This window comes from Pteropus vampyrus, unplaced genomic scaffold (assembly GCF_000151845.1).
Source record: "Pteropus vampyrus isolate Shadow unplaced genomic scaffold, Pvam_2.0 Scaffold2, whole genome shotgun sequence".
NCBI classification, from domain to species: domain Eukaryota; kingdom Metazoa; phylum Chordata; class Mammalia; order Chiroptera; family Pteropodidae; genus Pteropus; species Pteropus vampyrus.
In genome coordinates this window covers 7,431,043-7,447,357 of record NW_011888783.1, presented here as the reverse complement: position 1 = coordinate 7,447,357, position 16,315 = coordinate 7,431,043, and positions in this window count along the sequence as shown.

Sequence of the window (16,315 nt, the reverse complement as noted above, 5' to 3'; positions counted from 1 at the left end):
AGATTATGACTTTTTTCTTTACTCAAAATTTTAACAATTTTATCTAGTGTCTTATTTCTTACTTGGTTTCTGAAAAGAAGTCTGCTGAATTCTTATGCTTGTTTTTTTTGTATATGAAGAGTTTTCTTTGGTTTACTTCAAGATTTTCTCTGTATCTCTGTTTTTCAACAATTCAAATATAATATAAATGGCCTTCTCTTTCATATTTACTTTGATTTTTATTCTCCAAAATTTTTGGAAGTGTGGTTTGATACGTCTGTAATTTTGGAAATTTTTCTGACATTATTTCTTCAAATATCTCTTGCATCTCATTTTCTCTCTGTTGTATGATACTGATTATGTATATATCAGGCAATTTGATACTGTCCTATATCTCGCGTATGCTATGTTCTATTTTTTTAATCTTTTTTTTCTTTACATTTTGGTTTGGGTCATCTCTATTAACCTAACCTAAAGTATATTGATTTTTTTTTTTTTCCCCTCAACTCTGTTAAGTCTACCAATGAGCCTGTTGAGGGCTTCTTCATTTCTTTTATTGTGCTTTGATTTTAAGCATTTTCATTTTCTTATTTCTTATAATTTATTTCTCTGTTGAATATATCTATCTGGTCATAAGTGTTGTCTAACTTTTGCATTAGAGCTTTTGACATATTTATCATAGTTATTTTATTTTAAATTCCCTGACTGATTGTTCCAATATCTCTGTCATATCTGATTCTGCCATAATAATTATTTTGTGTCTTCAGTGTTTATTCTTTTTTCATAACTCACACATGTTTTATTTAAGCCAAAAGTCTCTAAAAATTATGAATAATAAAAGATAGATAAGTGAATAATTTTACAATTGAAACCAAGTACATCTTTGCTTTTTCTAGGTCTTTGGTATGGGGTTCTGACTTTATCTAGAAAAGAATTTATTTTTTTAATCAATATATGGTAAAAACAAATTGTAAAATATTGACAATGTGATATTCATATCTTTTAGAAGTTGCTGAAAATATAAGATAAACAATACTAAATTCCAGAAAATATAAGATAAACAATACTAAATTCCAGAAATACTCTCTGCATTATATGAATGATTCATAATGTAAAAAGGTGCCATAGCTTCTATTTTACACTTTAAATATGATAAGTTGATATTTGGGCTTCCATATTTTTTACATTGGGTAATATATAAATGTATTAATTGTTTATATTATATACATATATGCCTTAATTATAAAATTGAAGTATACATTCAACATGAAACATCTGTTAGTAACTATAAGAAGAGGAAAGTGTATGATGAATTGTTTTTGGCACTGAGTAATTTTTATCTTCATAAGATTAACACATTTTATATTGGGATATAATAAACATACAATATTATATTAGTTTTAGGTGTACCCCATACTGATTCAGTATTTGTATATATTGCAAAGTGATCACCACAGTAAGTCCAGTTAACATCCATCACTACACATAGTTAGAAATTTTTTTCTTGCCATGAGAACTTTGCACTGAGAACTTTTAAGATCTACTCTCTTAGCAACTTTGAAATACATAATATAGTATTATTAAGTAGTCACCATGCTGTATATTACAGCTCCAGGACTCGATTTATTTTATAACTGGAAGATTGTATCTTATGACTACCTTCACCTATTTTACCCATTGCTTTTATCTCACAATATTAACATATTTTTATTTGTAATACACAAAAATACTTTTACCTTGCATTTTCCTGTTGCTACGAAATTTTCATTGATAAAATTTTTATTGCTAAAATATAAGTTTTTTATATTCCACTTTATTTCTTTTATGAAAATTCACAGAAATTAAATTACCAATTAGACATTATCATTAGCTTTTATGGGAGGAGAGATTAAATGAATAGAATGTTTTCATTAACATTGTTTAGCAGCTTATACTTTTACCAGCATTTTAAAAGAAAACAAATTTTATTATATTTCACCTAATTATGATTTTATTTCCTATTTCTTTGATTCAGTAAGGTTGAACAATTTCTTTCTTTCTATCCTAATTCATTTTCTTTTTTGAAACAATGTGCTTCTAATTCTTGTGACTATATAAGAAAGTTGTTTACTCTTGACTACTTTACATTCTTCAAATATAAACTTTACCTATGATCTTGATAACTTAGCTATGTAATAAATTACATGGTTATAAAATTTATATATCAGTCAAATGTTCTAAAAATATAGAAATTCTCATATTTTGAAAACTGTTCTTGAATGTATCAAGCAGGAATTTGCTTTAGTTAATAATAACCACAAATCCTACTTTATAACATTGGGAAGACGCTAAAATATTGTACAATTTGTATAAATATATACACTCAATTGAAATAAAAGTTAAATTTATAGCTAGTTATTTTTCCTTTATTGTAGCTTTTAATTTTTATTTCTGTTTCATTATATTATTAGTTTGTTCTTTCTCACTTCTATATTTTAAAATAAAAAAGTATACATATTTAAGGTGTACATGATGTTTTGATATACATATATAATGAAATAATTACTACAGTCAGGCTAATTAATATATTATCTCACATAATTACCACTGTTTTGTGTGTGATGAGAGACCTGAAATCTATTCTCTTCTATATTCTTATATTATCAATAATGTTTCAAAATAGTAACTAGACAACTCTAATTTTGATTTTAAAAAGGAGAAAGGCAAAAATAAAACAAAAACATGACCATGTACATTAGCACAAATTATTTTTTATCATTCCGTAAACTGTACAGCAATCTATTTTTTTCTTCCTAAGGAATTGCTATTAGGTGTTTACTAATTATTAGTTTAAAAATGGCAGTAATTTTTTAAGTTGTAATTAGATATGGTGACTGATTCAGATGAAGCAATGGGCTGTCAGCTGTCTTAGATTATGAATGCAAGACATTGCTCTCTGTCTTCCATCAAGGCAATTCATTAGTTATGCTGTTTGAGAGCAGCTGTACCCTTTGAGATGTGATTTATCCAGATTCTCTCAATATTACTGCAGAAGCATAGGGAGATAAGTGATTTGATGAGCCTATGTATTTACTGTCAAATGCCATTATGTTTGAATGTGCAGCAACAGTGATAGAAAAGTTTGTATTTTAAAGGCAATGGATTAAGTCAAATGAAGGAAAGCACATGAAATCTCAAGATACAAAATTATAATTCTATAGTTAGGCATATATTTTTGAAGGATGTTATAGAAATCATTAAACTCTCACTTTGACATTTCTTTTTATTTATTAATTATGAAAAGTAGATACATTGTTTAAAATAGCATAGAAAGCACAATTGTTAAAATATAAATTGTCAAATCTTTACCACTGAAAATAATTATTTGTCCTGTGTTCATTGCCATGATTTAAATTAACTTATGCATAAATATTTCTCAAATAAAAAGAAATTTAACTTGAAATGAACTATGTATCCAGACAAATTGATTTTAAAATATTCTTCTGAAGTTGTGTGATATGGGATAATTTAATCAAATGCTTACTCCAACATCCATCTATAAGGTCATTCCAGAAAAATATTACTAAAAAATGTGTATATATTCTAGTAACTAGAGACCTTGAAAGAAAGTATTTTGGTGATTTTCAAAATGTTTCAGCATTGTAACCTTTTTTATATCAATCTAGATTTTAAAGAATATGTATGTATGTGTGTGTGTGTGTGTATATATATATATATATATACACGTGTGCGTGTGTATCATCTATAGATAGAACTTATCTAGTTACTGAAGAAAGCTTCCAAAATCCAATTCTGCTTTTCTTTTTTCAGTCTCTCCCACTTGTGAGGCTCTGCTGAGTCTATTGTCTAAGTCTCTATTGACCATGCGTTTCAAACCATTGATCAAGCTCAGTCTATATCTATATATAACTAATTTCAGAGACTGCAAAGTCTCATGCACAGGAAATAGCCAGGGTATGAATAACAGTCTTCTGACTCTGTGCACAGTGCTCATGACATTCTACCAAGCCCCTTCATTAATTTTCATGTTATATATGTTTGTGAACATAAAATTAAATTTAACTTTTAAGTATTGTCCTACTCCTTCAATGGTATTGTAGGCACTGTACTGAATCCTTTGGTTCTGAGCTGTGAGCCTTACCATTCCCATAGGAGACCTCCCTTTTAAAGTAGTCATTGTTGTCACAATAGCTGTCACCTGAGGATTAGTTGAGGCATTCATACAAACAACAAAATGAGCTAGTTTACTTCTATAAACATAGGAATAACAAGACTGAATTTATTGAAAGTATATTGGAAAGATTACAGATTCAAAAGATAACTAAAGAGGCAGCTTCTGTAAAATAGGCAGCAGAAAATACAACCATGATAGACCACAGGACTAATTTGTTAAGATGGTTTAGTGCCACATCTGCACACTCATTGTGCTATTGATGGACGATGAACTTCACCCATGCTCTGGGTTATAGTTGACATTCCTGATTTCTTTGATCAATTACTCTATATGCAAATACCAAAGTTCCAACTGGCCAAAACTATTAAAAATGCCCACGACTTAACTCTTAGAAAGAAAGGACAAGGAATACTGTAGTTCACTCCCAAAGTTGGAAATGTGTTGCTTTCACAAAATCTTTAATAAGGGAAGTGGGATTACCAAAATAACATACATCTACTCTATACCCTCTTATTAAACAGATGCATATTGTGTCTTAGGCAAATTTTATTTCCTTGTCCTTGGGTTGGATTTTGCATTTTTGCTGTCAAAATTTTAGACAAATGTTGAAGTCTTAATAAGTACATCACTAGAAAGGCCAACTACCAGATATTATTAAAGTCACCTCATTTACATAAAAGAAGATATCAAAATACCTTAAAAATACTTATATAAAAGACTGAACATGTCTTTAAAGGCATAACACAGAAAATCATGGATACTACCTTATATTTAACCATATCTATTTTAATATAATCAATATATTCTATAAAGCCTTTCCTATTTTATTTTTTTTACTCTTTTCCTTATAATTTTTCCAATAGAATTTTCCATTTAAAATGTTTATGCTAACATTTATCGAATACTCAATTATGCTGTACACTGTTCTAAGTGATTTACATGTATTAAGTCTCAAAATATTTGATCAATTATTATTATCTCTGTTTTACAGATTAGGGAACTGAGCCATGGAGAATTTAATTAATTTAGCCAAGATCACATGTTTGGGAAGAAGTAGAGCTGGATTTGATTTCAGAAACCATGCCATGAATCATTAATTACATACACTACCACCTATGTGTAGATTTACAGATAGAGGAGAAAAGAGAGACAGAGAGCCAAAAACCATGATGTTTGTGATATAGTCTGGTTATAAAGTGTTTTTAAACTAAAATGACAGTTCAGTATTGTCAAAGCCAAATCTGCTTTATAAAATACCAAAGCCAGCTTTTAAGGAACCACAATGAAAATATAAACTGGGCATCTCTGCATGTCCCAGTGCCTCAGTGGTCAATTGCCTCACCTGAAAAATTTTTAATAAACAAAACAAAAGGAAAAAACAGCAGCTTAACATTTTTGAGTTTTATAGCATTGAAGTACTTCTTCACAGAATGAAGTAGACTAGGAGAAACTTTTGTTATAGGAAGCATTGATGAATGGATTTTATACTAAGATGATCGGTTTGTCTGGCTTTTCTCTCAAGATGATTCATCGGTTGGCTGCTCACATCAGGTATTTTAGAGCAGAATGTTCTGTCATTGGGGAACATTCTTTTTCTGAAAGCAGAAATGATGGAGACTTGGTAAACTATTTAAATTTGTTTCTGTTTTGCCACCGAGATTGTCTTTGGTAGCAAGTTTTTTAAAAATGGAGGCAGTTATCTCATTGGGTATTTATCATTTCTTTGGACTACACATTTCATTTCTCAAGCAGTTTCTGAATAGAGTAACTGACCAACATTTAGGTTACATGATGATAAAAACTCATTTAATTTGTAATATCTGTCATTCAAAAAAATGGTTAAAAAATCAAATTTGCTTATATCAGGTTGTTTTACTGCTTCAAAGAACAAGAGATCAACCTGCTAAATATTATTTTGAAATATGAAAAACATAGATGCAAGTAGATACATGGAATTCAAGAAGCTTTTTTCTTCCCAAGTATCTTTTGTCTTGTGATGTATAAATTATAGAATGCCATTTGGTAGAAATATATTAAAATGTTGATTATTTTTAAATAAAAATATTTAATGTATTTGATTTCTACTAGAGATAATAAAGATTAACATTATATAGTGTGTAAAAGTGACCATGATTTCTTCACAAAGAAAGCCTTTGTAAATAATTGTATGTTAACTGAATAATTAAATAATTAATGAACCAACCTATTTAAAGATTGTATTGTAAGCCATCAGATGATATTATTGTCATTACATAATAAGAAAGTTACTACTACATGATGATAACTTTTAATCTAATGAGTTATCCATACCAATTATGTCATTTTGCTTATATATTGAATCTAAGGTCTAACCTTTTATGATGTGAGTTCAATAAACCTAAAAAACATAAAACAAGAAGCTGTAAATTAAAAAATTACATATATAATCTTTAGGTAAATAATTTATTTCATGCTACATATTCAAATTTTTATTAAAAATATTGGACACATTGTGGCATTTGTAGTCATTATAGCAGGTTTTATTATTATTAGATATTATGTAAACTGAGAAGTTGTTATGGATACCAATTCAATATTTTATGTATTGACCACTATTTGAATGTTGACGTTCATTGATTAGTGTATTATAGATCTAACAAGCTTGTTTACTCCATATACAAATAAGAAATGAATATCTAGTATGAAGGTAATTATGCCTTATATTTTTCTAAAGGCTATCATACTTTAAATAGAAATGGAAATGCTTAAATAAAAGCTTGTCTGCAATTCTATAAATCATAATGGAAAGAATTAAATAAACTATAAACAATACACTTAGCTGATTTCTAGCTTTGACTCATGCCATACAATTTATTGATATTTTATAAATGTAATGTTGAAATTTTATTTATCTATTTATTTGCATAATTTTAATATAATGGAAATATTTCAAAAAATATTAACATGTGGACTCTACTGAAATAAAAATGACTCATTATAATTATGCAGAGATATTCTAGTATTAAAAGTTGTTCAGTGATAAAAAACTGTTAATATAATTTGTTACAACTACAGTTTAAACAATACAAAAAATATAATATAACCTCAAAAAGCAACCCCAAATAATCCATCAATTCTTTATTTTTTTTTTCAAAGACCTAAGTGTATTAGTCAGAGTATAAACTTATTTTAACAAATAATCTGCAAATATCAGCAGCTTAAAACAGAAAGGATTATTCCTTCTTCAGTTTGTTCAACGAGGTCAGGGTTGGAGGTGTTGTAATACCAAGTGGGTCTCAGCTCCACAAAATTATTTGAAAAATCATTGTTTCTATTTATACAAATATTCTATTTAGTGGGTTCTCTCCAGCCTTCAATTTGACCTCTTGCATCCAGATGACATTCAGGGAGAGAGAGAAGACACATCTAATTTTAATCACCTTAGCTCTAGGCCACATATATGATTGCACTTATGTGACAGTTACACAGCCCTAGCTCATATGAAGGGTCTGGGAAATGCAGTCTAGCTGTTCAGAAGACAAAAAGAATGTGGATATTGGAAAACAGTTCAGCCAGTTTTGGCAGAAAGAAAAGAATGTGGATATTGGAAAACAGTTCAGCCAGTTTTTTAGAAATTGAAAAGTGGTATATAACATTTTTCAATTTCTAAAAAATTGTAAGACTTGAGAGAAAAAAGGAAAATAAATTTATTTATAAAATTATTGTTTACACATGACATGATTATTTGAAAATAATCAGAAAACCCCAAGAACCTAATAAAAGTAATTTTTAAAGTAAATTGATCAATTAAAAATATCTATTAAATAGCAATAGTTCTCATAAACTGATCCCTCAAAAATCCAACTCAAAAAGATATAAAATAGAAAATCTACTCTTTAGTGTTAAAGAAAAAACATCAAATAAGTAGAAAACATGTTTTGCTTCTGAACTGGAAATCTTAGTAGTGTGATAAGGTCAACAATTTTCTGTTAATTTTATAAGTATATAAAACGTGACCTAAGAACAACGAAAAAATTTAACAGTGTAAGTTTAAAAATCATCTAGAAAAAATTAAGTAAATGTGAGATACAATAGTCATGATGAAACATTTACCCTGTAAATATAAAACTGGCAGAAGAAAATAGAATTCTACCAAAATACTTATGCTATCTTATGGAATGTTAAAAGGAATAGAAACTATAAAAAAGAAGAGATAGTTATGACCATTTATTGATATTTTGCTATTATATATAAAATATGCACACACATAATAATGTTATTAAAAAGACACCAGAATAACAAAACTTTTGGAATTTCATTGACAACATATTTGCATCTGTAAATATATTTATAAATTTGAAATCAATAAAAATATGAAGATAATTAAAATTAAGCAACAGATAATTATGACTTTTAGCTATTCATACATTTGTTATGAGAAAAATAATTTTAATTCTTAATGTTATTTATTTCTATTGACCATGAAAGTTCTTCTATTCTCTATATTCTTAGAGCAATGATAGTTTACGATATCTGAAAATGCCATTTTAATAGTAAGTATTAAATCACATTGATCATGTAATTTTATAATTCTAATTTATACAGTTTTAGAGATTTAGAAGAGAATTTTTGCTATTTAATATTTTTGAAAGTATTCAAAATATACCCTCTATATGTCAAGTAATTTTTCAAAACCTTTACTGTTGGCCAGAATTCCAGCAGAGTTATTTTGAGTTGCTCAAGCTCAGCATTTTCATACTCTCTCTTTTAGACAACACAAGTAATTTGGGTTTTAAATACCACAGGGGAAAAAAATTATGAAAACTAGAACGAACTAATATATACAGAAATGCATTGTTAATTTTATCTACAAACAGGCCACTCCATCTGTTCAAACATAATGCTCCAAACCAAGGAATATGTTCCAAACCAAAGAGCATGATATTTGACAGATGGAGAGGTCTGTAAGCCTGTCTGGAGCATAGAATACTATAGAGTTTGTAGCAGGGTCCAATTTTCTCCACTAAAGGAAATCTAATCAAAATTTCTCCCCAATAATATCGAAATCGGCACCAATTTTACCAATTTCTATGCACCAAAGATCAACTCATTTTATTTATTTTCTTTCTTATGCACAAGAAACCCATATCTACTTTCTGAGTTAATTTTCTATTTTCATGGTTGTTCTACAAAAATAAGTACAAATGCCAAACATATTTTATATAAAATAAAAGTCACCAATGAGTCAAACATAGGATGATTTACTCTTTAGCATAAAAATGTCATGTTAGTGCTATTTTTTTAAAAACATTAATCATTAGAGGATTGAGTCATAGTATATAAGCTTTGGAAAAAGCTATAATAAGATTTTGATAAGTATTTGCAATTTATTGAAATAAGCAGCAAAACAAGAAGCATAGATTATTTGCCTTCCCTAAAAGTATGCATCCAGTGAGAGGCTGAATAAGATTTCTCTGCTCATGTCCAGAGTTCCACTCTAAAATCCAACATTCTAAAGTGTACTGATGGTATGGGAGATTGCCTCATCGTTATTAAAATTTTAGTGCAATTAAACTAGATAAAAACTTTGCTGACAACGTGTCATATGGGTTGCTAAGAACTGAGAACCCATTTTGACTTATATAAATTAATCGTAGGCTTATCAAAGAGCATCCAGTGAAAACTGTGTAGATTAGATATATTGATACATACTGATAAATGTCACATAAGATCTTAGTACTTGAAACCGAAACATAGTTCAATATCTAATTTCAACATTTTAAATTTCAGAGCTACTTATGACCTTGTAGCTCAGAAACCTTGGCATCGTTTAAAGCCTACTTCTAGCTATGCTCAGTTCCAAGCCCGGCACTTAAGGCTGTGCCTTATTACCAGTGGCGGTTTTGGGGGCAGGCAAGAATATTTGATGACAATCTTAGAAGACATTCAGGGTTAGTAGAAATTTCCATCAGGAAACCCTAAAGGGAGGTAGCTGTTCCCTTCCTCAGAAGTACTATAATTACATATGAACTTGAAGGGGAGCAGAATTTGCCGCCCCAAAATATGCCTTTTTGACATAAGGGTTATCTTGAGCTGGCTCTTTTTAAGAAACTACAGACACAGGAAAAGCTCCGAAAACCTGTAGAAGTTATCCTTTTGTAAGAGAAATTTATATTTAGAAGAAAAATCTCCATGTAAGGTGTCTCTCCTCTTGTACCAAGAAGAGGAGGATGACTAAATCTCTAGAAATTTATCGGTGAAGGCAAAAAAGGGACCTACTTTTATTGTGCTTTGCAAGATAACTTCCCGTAACTGGCTCCCTCCACCTCCAACATCTTCTTTTGTCTTTATCTGGAGATGATATTTAAGATGGTGATTTGGGCCATTTCAGGAAGTTACACGGTTTTCATAGATATTTCTCATGTATACAGGAGGAGGTGTACATGTTATTAAACTTTTATTTTTATGTTTCTCCTGTTAACCTGTCTTTTATTACAGGATTGAGGGGAGGTGGGGGTCTCAGCCAAGGACCTAGAATAGTAAAGGAAAAATTATTTTTTCTTCCCAATAAACTGCTGTTCTGAAGATATTTCTTTTCCATACACCTCAAAGAAATTGAATATTCAAGAAGCTTGACCATAAAAATTTAAAAACTGAAATACTTATTCTTAAATAATATATATATGTTAAGAACATACATATTCTTAACATATATGTGTGTATATATACACATACATATGTGTGTGTGTATATATATGTATGTATATGTGTGTGTGTGTGTGTGTGCGTATATATATAAAATGAAAGAGAGATGTTTATTTTAAGAGAGATGTTTATTTTAGGAAATTGGCTCATTTGACTGTAGAAGCTGGCAAGTCCAAAATCTGCAGTGTAGTCAAGCTGACTAAAGACTCAGAGAAGAGTTGATATTATAACTCAAAGTTCAAAGGCAGTCTGCTAGTAGAATTTCCTTTTCCTCAGAGAAGGTCAATCATTTTCTTAAGGCCTTCAACTGATTAGATGATGACCACTCATAATATGGAGAGTTATCTCTTTGCTCAAATACTACTGATTTAAATGTTAATCTTATCTAAAAAATACCTTCATAGCTGCATTCAATCATGTTTGATCAACTATCTGGATCACTGACCAGCTAAATTGGCACATATACATACATACATGATGTAAGGAAAAAACATATCTGAGTTTACATTTTAAAATGGATAGAAAGAATTTCAACTATAAATGTCAGTCTCAGTAGCACAAGGCATATTATTCATGTTAACTTTAATAATGTAGAGGAAAATTGATTTGACATTTTTCATATGTTGCACATATTTCAGCCTAAATGTAAATATATGTGTAGTTATAATGTGACCTGCCTTTTTGTAGTCTCACGGATGCAGTTACTTAGAACCAAAGAAATCTAAATTCTTGGTGTAGTAACATACTACAAATATTAGTATAAGTTATGTTGTTTGAAACAAACTGGTCACTCACAATACTGAAAACAAAAATAAATATTAGAATTATTTATTCACATTAAAATATATACTTTCCAGAGATTCTACTCATGGCTTCCAATTTTGTAGGTTTGGTATAGAGCTATGCATCAGCATTAATAAGAAACTCAATAGATTATATTACTTGCACTACTGAATGAGAATCACAGAAACAGAGCATGCTGTAGAAGAAAAAGAATCAATAACTTGCCTTTAGAATTAATAATAATCTGGAAAATAAAAACACTCAGGCTTTATTTGGCGGGTTGACAAATCAGAATTTAAAAGGACATGGATCCCAGACACTACTACTAATGTAGACTAAACAGAGTTTCAGGGAATGAAAAGTTGTTCAGCCAGACAAAAGCAGTGTGATATGTGGTAAATGTGGTCAACTGGGCACCACGTTGGTGGATACAACAACATCCACGTTCCACCAAATTAGCAATTGGTATTTATGAAAGTATCTGACAAGCATAAATTCTAGGCATACCATGATGATTATCATGATGATTTCAAAAGAAAGAATGATGATTATCATGATGATTTCAAAAGAAAGAATCAGGCCTGAGAGGAGGGCTTGTGAACTTGAGAGATCATGTAGAGACAGAGTAAAATTTGGGGCAAATGTTGGACAATGAGCAGTTTATCAAGCCAAAGACTTATATGAAAGGAAAGAGAGCCCACATACTGATTTTTATTTTCTCCTAATATGCCATGCTCTATTCCTTTCTTAGTGTTGTTGTTTGGTTGTTGGTTTGTTGAGATACAATTTACATAAAGGTGTGTAATAATTTATAAAATTCATCTTTTCAGGAGTATTATTCTATGAATTTTGACAAATTGAAACAGTGAGTATCACCATTACCATGATGAAGATATAGAATATTCCCATCACCCCTAAAAGTTCATTACTTTGTGGACAATTCCCTTACACCACCCCAAACTCTTGGCAACTGTTAATCATATTTCTATCCTTGCATGTTCTGTCACTATAGTTTCAAAGTGTCATTTAAGGGGAATTCTTTAGTATACAGTCTTTCAAGACAGACTTGCTTCACTCAGCATAACAACTCTAAGAGTCATTCTTACTGTTGCATGTATCAGCAGTTCATCCTTTCACTAAGTTATATGCCATTATATGTATAAATTACAATTTTATAAACCATCCACCAATTGATGAACATTTGAGTTGTTTCAAGCTTTCGGAGATTATGAATAAATCTGCTATAAATATCCATATACAAGTATTGTTTGAATATGTCTTCATTTTCCTTTGGTAAATACCTAGGAGTAGAAGTATGGACCATATGGTAAATTTGTTACCTTGATATTGAATTGCCTTATATCTTTTTAAAAATGGATGTGTACCATTTTGCATCCACACCAGGAATATATGAAAATTCCAATTGTACCATATTCCTGCTAACGTCTAGTATTATCAAGTTTTATTTGAAACAATCTAGTAGATGTGTGGTAGTATCTTATTGTGGTCTTAATTACATTTTCCAGTTTGTGTCATTTCTTTTTTTTCTTTCATAAATGTTTGAAAGAGTAAAAATTTTTAATTTTAACAAAGTGCAATTTATCAATATTTTATATTTTGTTCTTGTTTTTGTCTGTGTGTGTATCCTATATAATAATAAATCTCTGCCTAACCCAAGGTCACAAAGATCTGTTTTCCTTTGTGTTTTCTAGAAAGTTTATAATTTTATGTCTATGATCTATTTTGAGTTAATTTTTGTATATAATATAAAATTAGGGGCAGAGATGCACTTTTTTTTGCTTATAGATATTCTGTTTGTCCAGCTTCATTTACTGAGAAGGCTATTCTTAGTATAATTTCTTTGACAATTTTATCAAGCATCAAATAACCATGTCTGTATGTGTCTATTTCTGTATATTTTAAAAATTCTATCTGTGTACTTACACTTTGGCAATACCACACTACCTTTATTATTGTTGCTTTATAGTCATTCTTGCAATCAGATAGTGTAAATTTGCTCTTTCTTTTCAAAATTATCTTTGCTATTCTAGAGCCATTGTTTCTTATTTAAATTTTAGAATCAGCTTTTTAAATTTCTACAGAGAACTGTCTGCTGGAGTTTGATTGAGATGACCTTGTATCTATAGATCATTTGGAGAAAAATTGCTATTTTGGCATTTTCTTTTATCTTCCAACTCAGAAACGTATATATTTGTCCATAATTTTTTATCTTATTTAAATTGTCTCACAAATGTTTTATGGTTCCCAATATAAAAATCTTCCACATATTTTGGTAGAATAATGAATAAATACTTTTAAATGATTTGTATTATTAAAGTAGTTCTATTTAAAATTCCAGTGTCCTATTGTCGATTGCTACTACATAGAAGCAATTGATTTTATATATCGACCTTGCATTATGTGACCTCATTACATACACCTGTTAGATCTGGTAGCTCATTTGAGATTCTTTTAGATTTTCTACACAGACAATTAGGACATCTGTGAATATAGTTTATTTCTTCCTTTCCAAAATAATTATCTTTTATTTCATTTTCTTTCCCAATCTTACTGGCAAGCATCTCCAGTACAACTTTGAAAAGGAGTTGTAAGAGTAGATATCCTTGCCTTGTTTCTGATCTTAGGGGAAACACATTCAATATTTGAGTATTTAATATGATGTTACCTTAGGTTTTTTATGAGATGCCTCTTATCAAGCTGAGGAAGTTATACTTTTATTAGTTCGTGCAGATGTTTTTATTATACATGAATTCCAAAGTTTGCCAAATGTATTGCTGCATTTATGAAAATGAATTTGTTGTTTTTTTAAATTATTTTTAGCCTACATTACATAAATTAATTCACGAAAGTTAAACAAAACTCTTAAGATAAATAATACTCTGATAAAATTTGAGACAAAGAGCCAAGAAAGAGTAAGAGGAAGCAAGGGAGAGAGGAAAGAAGAAAGATAATTTGGTGATGATTTTTCCATATCCATGAGGACTATAGTTTTATTTTCTTGCAAAGTTTGTCTCTAGTTTTGGTGTCTGCGTTATACAAACCCTTAAAATGGATTAGAAAATGCCTCTTCTCTTTTATTTTCTGGAAATACTTTTGTGAAATTAGTATTTATTTTGCTTGGTATATTTCTCTTGTGAAGCCATCTCTTGGAAAGTTTTTAACTATGAACTCAATATCAATAGCTACAGTACAATTTAGATTAACTTTTTCTTCTTAAGATACAATTGGTAGTTTTTCTCTCTCAAAGAATGCACTCATTTCATATAACATATCAAATTGATTGGTATAAAGTTGTTCAAAATGTTCCTTATTATCCTGTTAATGTCTATAAAATCTGTTGTGATTCCTTTCTTTCATTCTTGTATTGGTAAATTGTCTTTTTTTTCCCCCTGATCTTTCTCACTAGAAGTTTATAAATTTTAATGTTTGTTTTCAAGAACAAGGTTTTGATTTTATAGCTTTTCTGTTTACAATTTCATTTATTCCTACTTGTAACTGCTCCTATGTCATTCTCTTTTTCTTAAACTGAGTTTAATTTGCACTTACAGTCTAGTTTTATGGGGTATGATTTTTTTTAATTTTAAAAATTAAGTAGAATTTCAGGTATCAAAGCTTAATATAGGTTCTCATACATTTTATACAAATAAACAAATGTAATTTATCAACTTAATAGTTTTTCTCAAATAACATAATTTGGGCTTAAGGGTATTTTATGTTATCATACAGTCTGTGTTATCTTCTATATGTGAACTAAAATGTTTTCTTTCCAGAAGTAGAAGCAACAATTTCTTTCTCTAGAAAAACAAAAACAAAAACAAAAACAAAAAACAGTTCAGTTTTAAAAGGAACCTTGGTCAATACAAATCCTAACAGACTCAGATGACTTCAGAATCCGAGCCTTCATAAGTGAGGTTTGCGACCCTCTTAACTCATTGGTGTGTGCCTTCACCGCATGATGAATCATTAGACTGAGCCTAATAAATAGATGATACACTCTCAAGCACTCAGAGATAGTATTTGAACCATTTACATTTTGAACCTAATGACATATGATTTTTTTCAATAAGTCAGTAGAAATAGAGCATTACTCCAAGGCAGGAAATAGGTGTTTTTCTATGTGAAGTTAATTGGCTCACGTGGAACAGAACTGATGATTTTGCTATGATTCATATCATGGTAACCAGGAGCCAATCTGCCTGAATCATATTTCTAATGACAAGTGAAAAGCAAACTAAAACATAATGTCTCACTTTGAAATTGTTGATTGAGAACATGTAAAAGAATGCCAATAAATTTGTAAAAAGAAAATTTTACATGCAGTGGATTTTAAACTTGAATTAGCTATTCATTAAGAAACAAGATTCAGGTATATAAAAGAATGTTTTTAAAAAGATCAAATTTGAAAATTTACATAGGAAATATTGATATACTTAAAGTAGATACTTTCAGATAGTTAAAAAGACAAGTAAGGCATTTTATTTCTTTTTATTGTGATTAAAAATTATAATAACATACAGCTTGTATTCTAAAAGGATGTATTGGTTACTCTTTATGAATACCACTGCAACCAGTTCATTAAGATTTTGCCTTTTAATGTCTTGACTCTGACGATGCTAAATAACGGGAGCTTGGAAATTGGAATAGATAATTGTTCTGTCCTGAAAATATATTATA